The sequence below is a fragment of the Pongo pygmaeus genome, chromosome 11 (assembly GCF_028885625.2).
Source record: "Pongo pygmaeus isolate AG05252 chromosome 11, NHGRI_mPonPyg2-v2.0_pri, whole genome shotgun sequence".
In the NCBI taxonomy this organism is placed as follows: Eukaryota; Metazoa; Chordata; class Mammalia; order Primates; family Hominidae; genus Pongo; species Pongo pygmaeus.
In genome coordinates, this window is record NC_072384.2 from 80,919,523 (window position 1) to 80,940,105 (window position 20,583).

Below are 20,583 nucleotides of genomic sequence, written 5' to 3' on the forward strand. Positions count from 1 at the left end.
GCAAAACGGTACAGCCACTTTGGAGGACAGTTTGGCAGTTTTTACAAAACTAACCATAGTCTTACCATACAATCCAGTAACAGCACCCCTTGGTATTTACCCAAATGAACTGTAAACTTATATCCACACAAAAAATTACACATGAATGTTTACAGCAGCTTTATTCATAATTGCCAAAACTTGAAAGCAATCAAGATTTCCTTCATTAAGTAAATGGATAAACTGTGGTACGTCCAGACAATGGAATATTATTCAGCACTAAAAGGAAATGAGCTATCAAACCATGAAAAGAGATGGAGGAAACTTAAATGCATATTACTAAGAGAAAAAAGTCAGTCTGAAAAGTCAACACACTGTTTGATTCCAACTATGTGACATTCTGGAAAAGGCAAAACTATGGAGGTAGTAAAAAGATTAAAGGTTACCAGGAGGAAGGTAAATAGGTGAACATGAAGGATGTTTAAGGCAGTAAGACTATTCTTTATGATACTACAGTGGTGGATACATGTCATTATACATTTTTTCAAAACCCATAGAATGTACAACATCAAGAGTGAAGCTTCATGTAAACTAGGGACTTTGGGTGATAATGATGTGTCAGTGTGGGTTCATTGATTGTAACAAATGGGGCACTGTGGCACAAGATGTTGACAATGGAGGAAGCTACGCATGTGTGGAGGCAGTGGGCTCTCTGTACCTTCTACTCAATGTTGCTGAGAAACTCAAACTGATCTAAAAATAAAGTTTATTTTAAAAATAGCTGAGGACATTTAAAGAACAGGACTGATATTTTACCATAAGATACATGTTAGTCTATGAGCAGCTGTACAGCACTCGCTCCACTGCCTCAGACCATCTACGCAGTCTGCTCTGCGTATTCTCCAGTTAGTGGTAATTAGGAGGGAGTAAAGAGCTTGGGATGATGGCAGGAACCTAGCATGGAAAGGGCTCTCAGGAAGAATCCGGGCATGGCGAGAGTACCTGTCACAGAAGCAGCTGCCAGGTGGATGGCTCAGGAGTGAATGGAGCCCACTTCTCTTTTTCCTGGAATGATACTAACAAACTCTCGGATGTTGCATTTGGTGTGTTGGGAAGAGAGTTGACAGAAAAGCTGACATCTGCTTCTATACTTGTGCAGGAGATCTATTTTATTTTGCATTTTGTAATGCCTCTATTTGAATATGTAGAGGATAATGTACTGAAGAAATAGTGTTAGGCAGATAATAGATACTGTATAAAGTTGTAAGTGAATGGGGAGAAAAACATAAGAAGCAAACTTGACGACAGATGGATAGGGATAAAAGTAGTAACTATAACCATTATACGGAAATATTTCATTTAACTTCATTTTTCAAAAGTGCCATAGTAATTTTATAAGAAGGGCATAAAATGAGCAGATTTTAAGCTAATGCTTATGGATATATGAGAAATAAAGATTTTGAGGGAAATAGAAAGTTTTTTAAAAAAATTCTAAACTGTGACATAAGGAAATCTCATAGTTCAGTCAACTAGAAGGGAGATAAAATACTGTCCAGGCATTTCTTAATTGGAATTTTCTTTTTTCTCAGCCCAAAAAGAAAATTTCCATCTGTTCTAGCATCTGCTTACTGTGGTTCAAGAATTTCTTCAATTTAACAAGTAGGTGTGTCAATTGTGACATCTGGGAATGTTTATAAAGACACATACAAAAAAAGGTGAGGTGGCTGCTAACTGGTTACATAAGCTTTTCACAGATTCCTTGTATACACATAGAGTTGAAATAGCTGATCACATGGCACTTTTACGCTCTTTTTAAAAAGAAGCTTTAAATTTTTATAATATTGGAAATGTACCTTTTTCCCCCTAACCTATTTATCATGAGAAGAGCAGAAGGAGGATTGCCTAATCATGGCCATAGTAGGATTTTAGAGATGTGACTTCAAGGTCTGTTTGTGGGATTAATCCCCTTTGGGGATTTGGGAAAGTTGCTTTGGGAAAGTTGTCTCATTTCTCTTTGACTCAATTTGTCCACTGGTTAAAAAGCAAATTTAAATATGTCTTTATTCCAAATATACTGAAATATTAAGAAAGAAAATATGCTAGAGATAGAACCTATCAATGCAAATGAAGACCATTACATTTGAAACTTCTATCTTTTATATTTACTCTGGCAACTCTGGATTCTGAAGCTTTATAATTTCTAATTTTTATTAGAGGAGGAAAATACTCATGATCTTAAAAGTTTAGAGGTTCTGAATGTGGGTGGAATATGTAAACTTTTGTTTCTACCTTTTAAAATCATTTTTGATGTTTATATTTATTAAATTATTTTTGTTTTATCTTTATAGCGATAAAATGTCTCTAGTATTTTATGCTTTCAATTAGCATCAGGCATTCATTGAAGCAGCAAGTTTTGTACAATCGTTTTTATCTTTCATATTTGGAAATTGAAAAAGTGAAAGGGCATAAATTTCATTGGTATTCTACCATGTGCACAAAGCAAAAGTCCCTTGCCGCCTGCCTCTAATGTATATTCCAATTCTACTTTTGTTCGAAGTGATTTTCTATAGTCTTACAGTACAGATCTTCCTTATGTGGCTATTAGGGTGGCTCCAGGATGCCCTGAGAATTCTGGTTCTGACCAGTAAACTAGTCTTCAAACCATGACCAGAACTCATGAACCCTTCAGTCTGTAAAGGTCTTTCAGTTGTATAGAATCATTATTCTTGATGCAAGGAACACTACCATTGTTGATTTATTCAGGGACCGCAGTTGAGTTGTCTCCAGTATGAGGCTATTATAAACACATACACATGCTTCCTGGCACACATGGCTGTATACACATAAGGAAGTGGAATCACTGAGTCAGATGGTATATAGATAGATCACTCGGAGTCATTCTGTATTCTGCCCATATCCTCCTCTTCTCGTTTGATTGGGATCCTATGTGCTTTGGGGAGAATGAGATAAGATATAGGAAAGGCTAAGAAATTGAGGAATCTGATACAAACTTGCCTAATGTCATATAAGGTGAGTGAGAGTTGGGGGGTCAAAGTGCTGATGTTTCTTCACATATTGCCCGAGAAGTAAAGAATATGAGAGCTCTTAAGTGACCCTCTATATTTTGATGACCTCTTGGAATATATTCAGCAAGTATTTGCTATTCTATATCTACCCATAGCTATAATATTAAGCATATTAACAGTCAAAAATGGGTAATTGAAAAAAGCTTATATATTACCAGAAAATACAGGAAGAGATTCCCAAGCTAAATTTAATTAGGTAAACAAATTAAGACCAAAATGAGAACCATTTTACACACAAAAAAAAATTCGCAAAAATTAAGCAGTCTAAAACTACCAAGTGTTAGTGAGGATGTGGTACAACTGCCGTATTATTCATTGCTGGTAGGAAAATAAATAGGTTCTACTACTTTATAAAATAAATTCATATTATCTTGTAAATTAGAGCATTTATATACCATTTGACTCAGCGATTCCACTTCCTTATGTGTTTACAGCCATGTGTACCAGGAAGCATGTACATGTGTTTATAATAGCCTCACACTGGAGACAACCCAATTGTGGTCCCTGAATAAATCAACAATGGTAGTGTGTCTTGCATCAAGAATAATGATTCTATACAACTGATGTACATTCAAAATAAAAGACTAAATGAAACAATAGAGACCAAGGGTATCTGACACAGCACCTAACACAGAGAATGTATGTAATCATTTGTTGAATAAATGAATGATAAAATAATCAGTTTCAGAGTATTACGTGACTGACTAGGTTTTAAGCAGTCTTTCCTGTCTAACCTATTTATCTCTGATGAGTCAAATAACAAATCCTTACCAAGAACCACTTTACCAGTTATTTTCTCATCACTCAATGATTCTGAGTTATGTTCATTTGTATTTTGCTATGTGAATAGTACTAAAATGTTTTTACCCTGCCTACTTTGCTAACTAGAGCCAACTTGCAAACTTTTGGGGGCAAGAACCATACTTTCAGGTGCCTTTTTCTTTTCTAGAACTACATAGAGTAAGAAATAAGTAACTACTTTAGGACTTAATGATGAAAAAAATCCACTTGAATTTTACTCTTCACAAAAATATCTATTCAGGAAAGAATAAATCATGATCAAAAGTAGAGTCTTTGAACCAGGTTAAGTGCTCTATGGGTTCAAGTTGGAACTTTTAAAAAAAGTTTAATACACAAGTTGTCAAGTTGTGACAATTATTTTTGTATGTAAGAATGTTTGTGACAAATACAAAGAAATTCTTTATGTGGTAATTCTACAATGTAATGAAATTCTCAGCACAGAAGGCATCAATGATAGAAAAACATTGTATATCTGATATTCATCAAATTAAAAACATGCTAAACAATGTGCTATGCTCATTATCTTGCTGAGAAAAAGGTAATCCAGAAAGCTGTTGATATTCAGTTCTAAGAGGTTATTTTTGTTTGTGTTGTTTAATCAAGTACTAATCAGGAGAAATGTACTTTATAATAGGAGAGCCAATTTATCTGACATGAAAACTACCCAGGCAGTTAGCCTTAGATGATTATTCTCAGAACCATCTTAGCCTATTTCCAATTAAACTGTACTTCCTGTTGTTATAGTGGTTACAATAGGCACAAGTTTAAAGAGAAAAAGAAAATGTGTGTCCCCACCCTTTCCCTTCTACATAGTACATCACCAATTTGAACCTAATATACAAATTAGTTCATGTGTATCAGATGAAAATCTTTTGATAGAAAGTAACAGGAATCCCTATCCAAACTAAGTCAGCCAAAAGGGAATGCTGCTGTTTAATGGAGTACTCTGTATCTGATATGACTAGGATTTATTGCTAGTTCTGCTTCCTCTGCATTGGCTCTACTTTAAAGCAAGCTGTTTTGTGGTGGGCACATTTCTTATGTAACAGGAAAGAAAGCTCCCCTACTTCAAGAATAGAGCTAAAACTTGGTTTCATAGGCTTACATTTAGTCTTGGGCTCATCCCTAACCAACTACTGTGTGTGGGAAATTGAATTGGTTAAGGCTTGAGAAAACATGCCTCTAAAAACATGGGAATGGGGAGTCAGTTGCCTCCAAATACATAGACTACATCTAAGAAGGATTGAGACTTACACAGAATTTAGGGTACTATTACTAGGGGTAAATCTATGCTAAATCATCTAATTATCTACTATATTATACCCTTCAAATCTATTTCACATTTTCTTACAGTTTTCAAAATCATTGTGGGCTGTATAGTTTCTTTTTATTGAGCTATAGAGGGATTCTTGGCAAGAGATACAGTTTTGTTTCTTTGTTGGTGAAGAGGCTGCAAGCCACTTTTCTGCCAGGTGAAGGATAATAAGCAGTCAATTTGTACCAGATTTTTTAATTCAGAGAGAAGGGTTGCTGAGGGTCTACCTGTATTTTGTAAATGAAGTAGCAACCCATTGACTCAGGAAAAGCATGGATTAGGATACTTCATGACTTGATGAACTTTTCCCCGTGTATCTTTTGCTATACAAGCTTGGAGAAAAGTCCAAGTAAGTTTGCATCATCAAAGCCTTCTAGAAGGAAATAGAATCTCCTCCCTACTTAATTTGAGTTTACCTTATCGCAACATCAGATAGATTATGATGATTTCAAATAAATTTGCCTGTGTCCCCAATGGAAACCTTGTTTTGAGGGAAGGCAGATAGATGACTAGCAAATTTTAGGAAATCATGAAGGAAGATTGATTGTATAAACAGTCTGTGGGTGTAAGACCCCATCTCATAATACGCACATTGTGGGAATAATGGCCTAGACTTGAAGGGTAAAAAGAGAGCTGTAAATTTGGAAGCCTAAGCATGGTGCCATGGTTTGAATGTGTCCCCCAAAAGTTCATGTGTTAGAAACAATCCCCAGTACAATAATGTCGGGAGGTGGAGTCTAATAAGAGGTGTTTGGTCCTGAGGGTGACGCCCTCATGAATACATTAATGTCATTATCATGGGAGCTGGTTAGTTATCATGAGTCTGTAGTTATAAAGTGAGTCTTGTCCCTGGTACTTCTCTCTGCCTCAGTGCTCACATCTGTCTTCTATTTTTCCACCATAGGATGACTCTCACGAGGTGCTGGCACCATGCTCTTAGATTTCTCAGTCTCCATAACCATGAGCCAAATAAACTTTTCTTTACAAATTACCCAGTCTGTGGTATACACAGGTATAGCAGCAGAAAATGGACTAAGACAGATAGTATACATCTGTAGCTTGTGTATCACTGTGAGAGAAGCAAAAGGGCTCAAAGGAATGTGCTGGACTGAGTCAGTTAAATGCAGTGAATTCATATGGCAGTGACAGCAGAAATGGCAATTGGCTAGTAAGAAATGGGTCAGGTAGGCCAGGTGTGGTGGCGCATACCTGTAATCCCAGCACTTAGGGAGGCTGAGGCAGGTGGATCACTTGAGGTCAGGAGTTTGAGATCAGCCTGGCCAACATTGTGAAACCCCTTCTCTACTAAAAATGCAAAAAAAATTAGCCAGGCCTGGTGGCGGGCAGCTGTAATCCCAGCTACTTGGGGAGCTGAGGCAGGAGAATCATTTGAACCCAGGAGGCAGAGGTTGCAGTGAGCTGAGATCGTGCCACTGCACTCCAGCTTGGGCAACAGACGGAGACTCTGTCTCAGAAAAAAAAAGAAAAGAAAAAAAGAAACGGGTCAGATAGCTTGAGAGCTTTCCTTCCATTCTTCTTTCCTTTAGTCTTTCTCTTTCCCTCCCTTCTTCTTCTTAACTGTTTTAATACTCCTGTAAAAGATGAGTAACTGAGATGGTCCCTTTGGACTTTGTAAGCTTCTGTGATTCTTGTCAACTTGGTTAAGTGGAGGGTAGGTTTCAAGAGGTAGCCACTGGATTTCCTTTTAAATTGGTCCTGTGGGGGATTGAATGATTAATTTGATTATTAAAAAGATTTATGATCATAATTATACCTCAAGCTTGTAATGCAGGCCACATTGCTTTTTACCTGATTTTAAAAAAATTCAAAACTTCAGGAGTTATTCGTAAAAATTCTGCATTTCCTGTTTCCTCAACTTCAAGCCTGATCAAAGATAAAATTTACTTTAAAATAAATTGTTCCCAGATCATCAAATGTGAGTTTGGATGGTAATAACACAACAAAAGAAAGAATGAAGAAGAGAAATAGGGGAGGGATAGTTGGTCAGCAGAGAAAAATGAGGTCCAGAGAGTCAAGCATTGGCACTTCCCAACCCTGTAGAGGGAATGCTGGCTCATGGACCTGTCAGACATCTTGGCAGGAATATCTCAGTTCTCTGTCAAGCTCCGTTAGCCAGATGCCATTGAACAATCAAATCAAATAATTAACTCAGTTCGTTTTCAAATTTCATGTTAATGAAGCAAACCTCTAATTATATTTTGGGTTCCCCATAGGAAAAGAATTCACTGAATAGGGAATATGTTCTTTGGGAATCCTTGGTGTCAAAGGATGGCAACATCAAGCTGGCCTTTGAAAATGCTGATTTAAAAATTATTCAAGAGTACAGTAAAAATTAATAGAAAAATACATTATAAAATGTAAAAGTAAATGAAGACAACATAATTCTCAACTCAAACTAAAACAGATAATTGAAGGATGACAGCTCTCTCATAAAGATAGGAAAAATAGCAAAATTTGTGTTTGGCTTTTATTATTCACTTTTGGGGAGACTTACTATATGGGTGCTGGGATACAGCAATGAACAAGACACGTTCTTTGCCCTTATGGAGAAAAATTATACTGGAGGAAAATTGATTATATTATGGCAGTTAGCTAACTGATTTTACTTTTTAGTAACACAGATGAAAATGAGAAATAAAAAGTGCAATTAAAGCATGGAGTGTGGCATTGGCTCTACTCTGATTTGTCAGGGAAGGCTTCCTGGAGGAAATAACATGTGCTCTAGGATGTGAAGTCTGAAGGAAGATGAGAAATTGTAGTAGAGGGCAGAGAAGGAGAGTTCTACATTGTATGAGTTAGGGTTCTTGTTTACAAACAATAGGAACCAAATGACTAACCAGTGGATCAAAAAGAAATTATTGAAAGAGTATTAAACATGTCGTAGAATCAATTGGGGTATTGTGAAACAAGATTAGAGAACGAGAAAGGACTTAAAAATGTAAGACAATGGAAAACAGTCCAGAAAACATCAGGGTAATTGTTTACTTGGGATGCTATCACTAGCCTTGTTTCCATTTGATATTTGTGATTAGCTGTAAGTTTTTGCTGCTACTGTGTCCTTACTTCACTTTCTCATGTTTCAAAGTCCTGACAGGGGCATCTGACTGGCAAAATATGGTAGCCATTCTCTAAGATGGCTCCCACTGATGCTTGCTGCTTGGTATACATGCTCTTGTGTAGTCCCCTCTCATGTGATATTAGGGTTCATTGCTGCAGCCAATAGAATACAGTAGAAGTGATGGTATGTAACTTCTCAGGCCAGATCATAAATGACATTGTCATTTCTGCCTTGCTCTCTCTTGGATCACTTACTTAGAAGCCAGCTGCCCTGTTGTGAGGACATTTAAGCATCCCTTTGGAGAGGACTACACAGTGAGGAACTGAGTCCTTCTGCCAGTCCTAGCAACAACTTGTCAGCCAACTTGTAAGCCACATGAGTGAGACATCTTGGAAGTGTACCCTCCAGCCCCAGACAAGCTTTCAGATAATTATGATTATCTTAATTATAACTTCATGAGAGACTGGGCAAGAAATGGCCCAGCTAAACTGCTCCTGAATTCTTACCCCACAGATGCTATGTGAAATAATAAATGTTTATTTTTGTTTTAAGCTGCTAAGTTTTAGGGTAATTATTTTTTGTTGTTTCTTTTTGAGACAGAGTCTCACTCTGTAACCATGCTGGAGTGCAGTGGTGCGATCTCGGCTCACTGCAACCTCTGCCTCCCGGGTTCAAGTGATTCTCCTGCCTCAGCCTCCCAGGTAGCTGGGACTACAGGTGCACATCACCATGCCCAGCTTATTTTTGTACTTTTAGCAGAGATGGGGTTTCACCATGTTGGCCAGGATGGTCTTGATTTCCTGACCTCGTGATCCACCTGCCTCCACCTCCCAAAGTGCTGGGATTACAGGCGTGAGCCACCATGCCTGGCCTAGGGTAATTTTTTTGTGTAGAAATAACTAGTACACATGCCTGATTCTTATTTGCCAGAAAGAGAGAGGTTGATTTTTTCTGCAGATGAGAAAATTAACTCAAAGAGATTAGAAAATAATCTTTAATTTTTTTTCAAAATCATTTAATGAACACTTGCATGGCTCTGCTACCTATCAGACACTGTTATAAATACTTTACAAATACTAACTTAGTAAATCTTTATAGCAGCCCTGTGAGGTAGGCACTATTACTATCTGTTATGGACTGAATTTTGTGTGCCACAAATTCATATGTTGATGCCCTGATTCACAATGTGACTATATTTGGAGATAGGGCCTTTAAAAAAGTAATAAAGCATAAATGAGGTCATAATGATGGAGTCCTAATCCAATATGACTGATGTCCCTATAAGAAGAGGAAGAGACAGCAGAGATATATGTCCACGGAGAAAAGACCATGTGAGGACATAGCAAGAATACCCTATCTGCAAGCCATGGAGAGAGGCCTCAGAAGAAACCAAAACTGACAACACTTAATGTTGGACTTCTATCCTTATAAATGTGAGAAGTAAATTCCTGTTATTCAAGCCACCCAGTGTGTAGCATTTTGTTATGGCAGTCCCATCCAACTAATATTAGCTAATGCCATAGGCATGCATGAGTCAGACTATTCTGATTGCTGCTTTAACTGCTATCCGTTATAGTAATTACCCCACCCTTGCCCTTGATGATGAGGCTGTAGATAAAGAATCTAAGGCACAGGCAAGTTAAGTAAGGTATCCAAGATTACATAGTTAGTAAGTGATAAGTTGGGATTTGAACTCTAAATGAGTCTCTCATGCTGTATCTCAACCAGGTAAGGAGATTTTAAAAGTATGCTTGCCTTGGGAACTTTATATCCAGTACCTTTTTAAAAAAGGAATTGTTGGTATAGCTTCTAAATGGGCTTCATAAGAAGTTTAAAAAATTATTTTGGTTTTCACTGGAATGGACTAAAGAATCCATTCTGAATTTCTTGGACTATTTGAAAATTTTTATTTTAGAAATGTTTGAATGCATGCCTGAGAAATGCTGAGCTATAAATAATCGCTGTCACTGTATTCCTTTTTTTTTTTTTTTAACCCCATAAAGTGTCCAAAAGACAGAAGAAGCATCCAATGGGCTGAGCCTTGGTCAAGCCCAATTTCTATCTGCCGGCTAAATTGAGTCATATCCTTGAATAGAGAGGGGAAAAATAACTAAATGCAAGAATTTACCCTGTTGTGTGAATGCAACCCAAATGTGGTTCAAGATATTCTCAACACTTGCCTTGTACTGAGACACTCAGCACTTTGTTGGTTCTCGAGAATACATCCAATTTTATAATATAGTGAGAAATTTATATTTTTCTAAAAATATTGTTTATGGAGGGTAGGATTGCTGTTGCATAAAGCCCAGCAGAAACCTTATAAAATTCTACTTTAAATTATTTCATTTTTATCTTCAAAGTTCCTCTCCTTGCCTTTAGCTTCAACTGTTATTTTTTTTCCTTCACTTATACAGACCCTGAAAAGCCCCCTTGGCTATTTGATCCTTTCAGTTCTGTGCAAACTTTAGTTAACAAAACAAATGCCCTATCTTCAGTAGAGCAGCAAAGACCTAAATATAAGACCCAAAAGATAAAACTATGGGAAGAAAACATATGGGAAATGCTTCCAGAAATTGGTTTTGGAAAACGTTTTATAAATAAGGTGAAAAGGTGCAGACAACAAAAGTAAAAATAAACAAGTGGGATTATGTCAACTAAAAAGTAAAGGAAACAATCAACATAGTGAAAAGACAACCTACAGAATGTGAGAAAATATTTGCAAACTATTCTTGTGACAGGAGATTAATATCCAGAATATTAAAGAACTCAAACATTTCAACAGCAAAAAAAAAATGACCAAAAATGGACAAATAATTGATAATTGAACAGACATTTCTCAAAAGAAGGCATACAAGTGGCCAAGAAATATATGAAAATAAAAGCTGAGCATCACTAATTAACAGGGAAATGGAAATCAAAGCCACAATGAAGTATCATCTTACCCCAGTTAGGATGGTTATTATCAAAAAGACAAAAAGTAGTGAATGCTGGAAAGGATGCAGAGAAAAGGGAACCCTTAAGCTCTGTTAGTGGAAAAAATAACTATATGAAAGAGATAATCTGCACTCTCATGTTTATTGCAGTGCTATTTATAATAGCCAAGGTATGTAATCAACCTAGGTTTCCAGCAACATATTAATGAATAAAGAAAATGTGGTATAGACAATGGAGGAATATTCAGCCATAAAAAGAAGAATCTTGTCATTCAAGTCAACATGGATGGAACTGTAGGACATTATGTTACATGAAAGAAGCAGGAACAGGGATTTAAACACCACATGTTCTCACTCATGTGGAAGCTAAAAAAGTACAGTTGATCTCCCAGAAGTACAAAGTGGAGCAGAGTATACTAGAGACTGGGAAGGGTTGGGGAAGGGAGTGATAGAAAGAGATTTGTTAAAGGATATAAAATTACAGCTAGATAGGTGTGTATTAGTCTGTTTTCACACTGCTATAAAGAAATACCCAAGACTGGGTAATTTATGAGGGAAAGGTTTGATTGGCTCACAGTTTCAAACGGCTGGGGAAGCCTCAGGAAACTTACAATCATGGTGGAAGGGGAAACAGCCACATCTTACATGGTGGCAAGCAAGAGACAGCAAGCAAGAGCAGGGAAAACTGCCTTATAAAACTATCAGATCTAGTGAGAACTCACTCACTATCACAAGAACAGCATGGAGGAAACCACCCTCATGATTCAATCACCTCCCTCTCTCAATATGTAGGAATTACAATTCGAGATGAGATTTGGGTGGGACACAGAGCCAAACCATATTCTGCCCTGGCCACTCCTAAATCTCTGTCTTTCTCACGTTTCAAAACAAATCATGCCTTCTCAACAGTCCCCCAAAAGCCTTAATTCATTTTAGCATTAACTCAAAAGTCTACAGTCCAAAGCTTCATCTGAGACAAGGCAAGTCCCTTCCATCCATGAGCCTGTAAAATCAAAAGCAAGCTAGTTACTTCCTAAATACAATGTGGATACAGGCATTGGGTAAATTCTCCTGTTCTACATGGGAGAAATTGGCCAAAACAGAGGGGCTACAGGCTCCATGTAAGTTCAAAATCCAATAGGACAGTCATTAAATCATAAAGTTCCTAAATAATTTTCTTTGACTCCAAGTCTCACATCCAGCTCACACTGATGCAAGAGGTGGGCATCCATGGTCTTAGGCAGCTCCGCCTCTGTGGATTTCCAGGCTATAGCCCCCTTCCCAGTTACTTTCATGGGCTGGCATTGAGTGTCTGCAGCTTTTCCAGGAGCATAGTGCAAGCTATCGGTGGATCTCCCATTCTGGAGGACAGTGGCCCTCTTCTCACAGCTCAACTAGGCAGTATCCCAGAGGGGACTTTGTGTGGGGGCTCCAACACCATATTTCCCTTCTGCACTGCCCTAGCAGAGATTCTCCATCAGGGGTCCACCCCTGCAGCAAACTTCTGCCTGGACATCTGGGCATTTCCATTCATCCTTTGAAATCTAGACAGGGGTTCCCAAACCTCAATTTTTGACTTCTGTGCCCACACAGGACCAACACCATGTGGAAGCCACCAAGGCTTTAGGCTTGACCCCTCTGAAGCAATGGCCTGAGCTGTACATTGACCCCTTTTAGTTATGGCTAGGATGCAGGGCACCGAGTCTGGAGGCTGCACAGAGCAGTGGGGCTCTGGGCCCAGCCAAGGGAACCATTTTTCCCTCCTAGGCCTCCAGCTCTGTAATGGGAGGGGCTGCAGTGAAAGTCTCTGACATGCCCTGGAGACATTTTCCCCATTGTCTTGGTGATTAACATTTGAATTATTCTTACTCATGCAAATTTCTGCAGTGGACTTGAATTTCTACCCAGAAAATGGGTTTTTCTTTTCTACCATTTGGTCAGGCTACAAATTTTTCAAACTTTTATGCTTTGCTTTGAAACATAAGTTCCAATTTCAAGCCATCTCTTTGTGAACACATAAAACTGAATGCTTTTAGAATAATCCAGGACATATCTTGATAGAAATTTCTTCTGCCAGATATTCTAAATAATCTCTCTCAAGTTCAAAATTCCACAGATCTTGAACAGGGGCAAAATGCCACCAGTCTATTTGCTAAAGCCTAGCATGAGTAATATTTACTCCAGCTCCCAATAAGTTCTTCATGTCCATCTGAGACCACCTTAGCTTGAACTTGAACTTCATTGTCTATATCACTATCAGCATTTTGGTCATAACCATTCAACAAGTCCCTAGCAAGTTCCAAACTTTCCCACATCCTCCTTTCTTCTCCTGAGTCCTCCAAACTGTTCCAACCTCTGCCTGTTACCCAGTTCTAAAGTCACTTCCACATTTTTGAGTATCTTTTTAGCAGTTCCTCAGTACCTCAGTACCAATTTACTGTATTATTTTCTTTTTCCGCTACTATAAAAAAATACCCAAGACTGGGTAATTTCTAAAATAAAGAGATTTAATTGACTCATATTTCTGCATGACTGGGGAGGCCTCAGGAAACTTACAGTCATGGTGGAAGGGGAAGCAGGCACATCTTACATAGTGGCAGGTGAGAGAGAGCAAGCAAGAGTGGGAAAACTGTCTTATAAAATCATCACATCTAGTAAGAACTCACTCACTATCACAGGAACAGCATGGGGGAAACTGCCCCCATGATCCAGTTACCTCCCTGTCTCTACATGTGGGTATTACAATTCAAGATGAGATTTGAGTGGGGACACAGAGCCAAACCATATCAAGATATCAAGAAGGAACAAATTCTAGTGTTCTATGACACTGCAGGATGAATGTAGGTAATAATAAAATATATTTCAAATTAATAGAAAGAGGATATTGAATGTTTTCAACATAAATAATGTTTGAGATAATGAATATGCTAATTACTCTGATCTGATCACTACACATATGTATCAAAACAACACTATGGACCCCATGAATATGTATGATTATTATTGGTCAATTTTTAAAAAATTTAAAGGAAAGGTGAGGAGCCAAGATGTCCCACTAGATGCAGCCAGGGAGAGCTTCTCCAACTGAAAGAGACCAGACCATCAAGTAGACTGGCATATTCTGAAAAGATCTCTGGAAAGAAGGCATAGAGACTGGACGGAGGGAAGTTTCAAGCCCTGGGCTGAAAGAGGAGGAATTTGGGAACCCTGCATGGGATTGCCTAGCACAAAGACTTGTTCCTGGCTCTAAGATGAAGGGGTAAGTGAAGTAGGCATGGAGTGGCCCATTCTTGCTATGGACCTCTGGAATCTTAGCTGTGGGAGATGCCATGACCCCTATGGACATCTGAGTTGGCAGGGAGAACTTCCTGGGCAGTTGGCAGAGACAGAACTCCAACCTGTGTGTAGAACAGCCATGAATGCCCATACCCCTAGACTCTCTCTACTCCTCCAGATGGCTGTAGCATTTGTTAGTTGCTGGACCTAGACAGAGCAGGATTGTCTTGTCTATTGAATGGGGCCAGTCTGATCTGAGTGTCCCTTTTCCATCTTTCAGCCTCTCCCAGGGTCACTACCTGTCCATACCCACTTGCAACACAGGCTCAGCTGCCTAGCCAAAGTGCTCATGAGTGGCCACTGCCATAGCTCTTTCGCTGGCAGACCCAGCCTACTTGTCAGAGCACTTTTACAGACAGACCCCTGCAAGCATACATTTACCCACAGCCTTCCCCCAGTGGCACACACTCACCACTTGCCTCCAGTCCCCTAGTGCCTTGCTGTTGTGTGCATGGACCCCTTCCTGTCCTGCTGGTTCACATGTTCATGGGAACTCACCACTGCCCTACTGGCACACTTTTGCTGTCAGCCCCTATTGAAAGTTTGTTGCTAGTGGACTTGGAATACTTCAGCCCCTCCAGCACTGCAGGTGGTTAACCTCAAGGAGCAAAAGAACAAAGTTGCAATCTTACTCCTAGCCCCCCAGCATTACATCACATGATTCAGGAGTGCTGAGTTGAGCCTTGACAACCTAAATGCATCCAGAAATGAAGCCAATTGACTAAACCCAATTTATACCACAGTCAAATCTTCAAGGGACATTGAAGAATATAAAGCAAAAAGCCTCATCCAAAAGATAGCAACTTCAAAGACTAAAGGAACATCAACTCACATGGAAGAGAAAGAATGAACACAATAACTCTGGCGACTCTAAAAGCCAGAGTGTCTTCTTATATTCCAGATGACTATACTAGCTCCCCAGCAATAGTTGTTAACCAGATTGAAATGGCTGAAATGACAGACATAGAATTCAGAATCTGGATGGCAAGAAAGCTCATTGAGATACAGGAGAAGGTTGAAACCCAAATCAAAGAAAATAGTAGAATGAATGTTGAAAGACAACATAGTTGTTTTAAGAAAAAACCAAACTGAATTTCTGGAAATGAAAAATTTACTAAAGGAATTTCAGAACGCAATTGGAAGCATTAATGACAGGACAGGTGAAGCTGAGGAAAGAATCTCAGAGCTCAAAGACTGCTCCTTTAAATTAATGCAGGCAGACAAAAATAAAGAAAAAGAATTAAAGAAGAAGAAACCTCAAAGAAATATAGGATGATGTAGAGATCAAACCTGCAACACATTGCATTCCTGAAAGAGATGGAGAGAGAGAGCAAGCAACTGGAAAACATATTTGAGGATACTGTGTATGAAAATTTCCCCAACTTCACTAGAGATGTCAATATGCAAATTCAGGAAATTCAGAACTCTTATGAGATACTATACAAGAAAGCCATTTCCAAGACACATAGTCATCAGATTCTCCAAAGTCAATGTGAAAGAAAAAAACCTTAAAGGCAGTTAGAGAGAAGAGGTAAATTACATACAAAGGGAACCTACTCAGGCTAACGGCGGACTTTTCAACAGAAACCTTATAAGTCAGAAGAGATTGGGGGCCTATATTTAGCATCTTTAGAAAAGAAATTCCAACCAAGAATTTCATATCCAGTCAAACTAAGCTTCATAAGTGAAGGAGAAAAAAATCTTTTCAGACAAGCAAATGCTAAGGGAATTTGTTACCACTGGACCTGCCTTACAAGAGGTCCTTAAAGGAGTACCAAATATGGAAATGACAGACCATTACTTGCCACCACAAAAACAAACTTAACTACATAGCCCATTGACACTATAAAGCACTATACAAACGAGTCTGCATAACAGTCAGCTAACAACACAATGGCAGGATAAAATCTTCACATATCAATATTAACCTTGAACATAAATAGTGTAAACACTTCACTTAAAAGACACAGTGGCAAGTTCTATAAAGAAGCATGACCCCAGTGTATGCTGCCTTCAAGAGACTATCTCACATGTAATGATACCCATAGGGTCAAAATAAAGGGATGGAGAAAGATCTGTCAAGAAAACAGAAAATGTAAAGAACGGGGGCTGCTATAATTTTAGCCCAAACAGACGTTATACAAGCAACAATCAAAAAGGACAAAGAAGGACATTATATAATGATAAAGTGTTCAATTCAACAAGAAATTTAACTATCCTAAATATATATATACCCAATACTGGAGCACCCAGATTCATAAAACAAATTCTTAGAGAGCTACAAAGAGAATTAGATGACCACACAATAATAGAGACTTCAACACTCCAGTGACAGTTTTAGACACATCATCAAGGCAGAAAACTGAAACTTGACACTTGACCAAATGGACATTTGACCAAACAGACACCTACAGAATACTCCACCCAACATTAACAGAATATACATTCTTCTCATCTGCACATGGCATGTATTCTAAGATTGACCACATGCTTAGCCATAAAGAAATTCTCAATGCATTTTAAAAAATCAAAATTATACCAACTACACACTTGAATCACAGCACAACAAAAACAGAAATCAATACCAATAAGATTTCTCAAAGTCATACAATTAAATGATAATTAAACAACCTGCTCCTGAATGACTTCTGGGAAAAGAATGAAAATAAAAGAGAAATCAAGAAATTCTTTTAAACTAATGAAAACAAAGATATAACATACCAGAATATATGGGACACAGGTAAATAGTGTTAAGACTAAAGTTTATACTGCTAAATACCTACATCTAGAAGTTAAAAAGATCTCAAATTAACAATCTAACATCACACCTAGAGCAACTAGAAAAACAAGAGCAAATCACTACAAAGCTAGCAGAAGAAAAGAAAGAACCAAAATCAGAGCTGAACTGTATGAAACTGAGATATAAAAATCCAGATAAAAGATCAACAAAACCAAAAGTTGATTTTTCAAAAGAATAAATAAGATTGATACACTGCTAGCTAAATGAAGAAAAAAAGAGGTGATCAAAATAGACATAATCAGAAATGACAAGCTAACATTACCATTGACCACAAAGAAATACAAAAAAAAAAAAAAACTCCAAGATGATTATGAACACCTCTATGCACACAAACTAGAAAACCTAGAAGAAATGAACTGAAAAATATAACCTCCCAAGATTAAACCAAGAAGAAATCAAAATCCTGAGCAGACCAATAATGAGTTCTGAAATTGAATCAGTAATATAAAATCGACCACCAGAAAAAGCCCTGGACAAAGCAGATTTATAGGTTAATTCTACCAGATGTACAGAGAAGAGCTGGTACCAATCCTACTGAAATTACTCCCAAAAACCTGGAAGAAAGGATTTCACACTAACTCATTCTGTGAGTCCAGCATCATTGTGATATCAAAACTTGGCAGAGACACAATGAAAAAAGAAAACTTCAGGCCGATATTCGTGATGAACATAGATGCAAAAATCTTCAATAAAATACTAGCAAACCAAATTCAGTAGCACATGAAAAAGCTAATCCACCATGATTAGCTTTATTCCTCAGATGCAAGATTTGTTGAGTCTATGCAAATTAATATACACATATAAATACATGTGAAAAATATATGTAAATACTTGTTGATAGCATACAACGGGAAGATGACTCCCCATTCAATAAATGGTGCTGGGATAACTGGCTAGTCACATGCTGAAGAGTGAAAATGGACCCCTTCCTTTTACCATATACAAAAACTAACTCAAGATGGAGTAAAGACTTACATGTATAACCTAAAATTATGAAACCCAAGAAGATAACTGAGGAAATGCCATTCTGGACATACACATTGGAAAAGATTTCATGACCAAGTTTCCCGAAGCAACAGCAACAAAAACAAAAATAGACAAATTGGACTTAATTAAATTAAGGAGCTTCTACACAGCAAAAGAAACTATCAACAAAGTAAAGAGAAAATCTACAAAATGGGAGAAAGTGTTTGCAAACTATGCATCTGACAAAGGTCTAATACTCAGAATTTATAAAGAACTTAAATCAACAAACAAAAACAACCCCGTAAAAAATGGGCAAAGGACATGAACAGGTATTTCTTCAAAGAAGACACAGCCAAAAAGCAAATGAAAAAATACTCAACATAACTAATTGTAGGGAAATGCAAATTAAGCTGCAATGAGATACTATCTTATGGCTATTATTTTGAAAACTCAGAAAGACTATTATTTTTAAAATCAAAAAATTAAAGATGTTGGTGGGGTTCCAGAGAAAAGGGAACATTTATATACTGCTGGTGTGAATGTTAATTAGTTTAACCACTATGGAAACCAGTTTGGAGATTTTTCATAGAACTTAAAACAAAAATACTATTCAATCTAGAAATCCCATTGCTGGGTATATACCCAAAGGAATATACATCATTCTACAAAAAGGCATGCATGGGTATGTTCATTGCAGGATTATTCGCAATAGCAAATATATAGAATTAACCTAGATATCCATCAACAGTGGACTGGAAAATAAAGATGTGGTACATATATACCATAGAACACCTCCCAGCCATAAAAAAGAATGAAATCATGTGCTTTGTAGCATCATGGATGGAACTGGAGGCCATTATCCTAAGCAAATTAACATGGGAGCAGAAAACTAAATACTGCACTTTTCACTTATAAGTGAGAGCTAAATATGGAGTACACATGGACACAAAGAGGGGAACAATAGACACTGGGGCCTACTTGAGGGAGGAGGGTGGGGGAAGTGTGAGGGTCAAAAAACTACCTATCAGATACTATGTTAGTGAGCATAGTACCTGGGTGATTAGACTGTCTGTACACCAGACCCCAGTGACATGCAACCTACCCATCTAACAAATATTCACATGTACCCCTTGAACTGAAATAAAATTGGAAAAAAAAAGTGAATAACAATATTTTATTTAAAAAATTATTTTAAAAACTACTGTCTACAGGTAATGTTGGTGTGGGATTGGGCATTGTATAAGAAAGTAGGATGTAGAGGAAACTGTTGAACAACTCCAGGCTGCCTGCCTTGCTTTAAAGACACTCAAATTCAGTAAAAAACATCCAAACAAAAAGTAAAAAGCAAAAAGAACACTTATGCTAGCTAACCAAAATATTTCCAAGGGCAAGATTTAGTTGTTTTGCTGTTTCTTCTTCACTGTACCTCACTCTACCCTAAATGGTTTTTTCAAAATATTCACCCAAGAAATATGAGGCTCTTTCAGAGCAGGAATTCTAGGGTAAGAAAACATTTTTTTCTTCTGTGCAATGTTTGAATGTGCTCATTTATTTCAGAAGTAATGACATTAGGGTGACAAGTATTGGTTTTTACATGTATGCTTGAAATTCATTTGTATTATGTAGAAAATACTTTGAGTAACAGATTCTTCAGGAGTCAAGAATCTGTGTTATATTTACAAGTATTTTGAATTCCCTTTATATATTTTGAGTCTTTCTCTTGCTTCCCTCCTTAGAATGTGGTGCTATAAAATACTTTCCTCCTCAGATCATTCTAAGGAGGAAAATATTTAATAGCAGCGCATAATGACATGTAGACATGATGAGAGTCAAATACTTCACGTGTGATCTTTAGGGCTTATAGGTAGGAAAACTGGTTCATCCATGTGAAGTCATAACAGTTTAATTTCAGCCTAAATCAGAAAACCAACTCTCAATTAACAGCCTGTATCCTGATTCTCCACTTACTTTGCTATGTGGTTTTAGGTGACAATTTGGATTTCTTTTTATTTTACTTTACTTTATTTTATTATTATTATACTTTAAGTTTTAGGGTACATGTGCACAATGTGTAGGTTAGTTACATATGTATACATGTGCCATGCTGGTGTGTTGCACCCATTAACTCGCCATTTAGCATTAGGTATATCTCCTAATGCTATCCCTCCCCCCTTCCCCCACCCCACAACAGTCCCCAGAGTGTGATGTTCCCCTTCCTGTGTCCATGTGTTCTCAATGTTCAATTCTCACCTATGAGTGAGAACATGTGGTGTTTGGTTTTTTGTCCT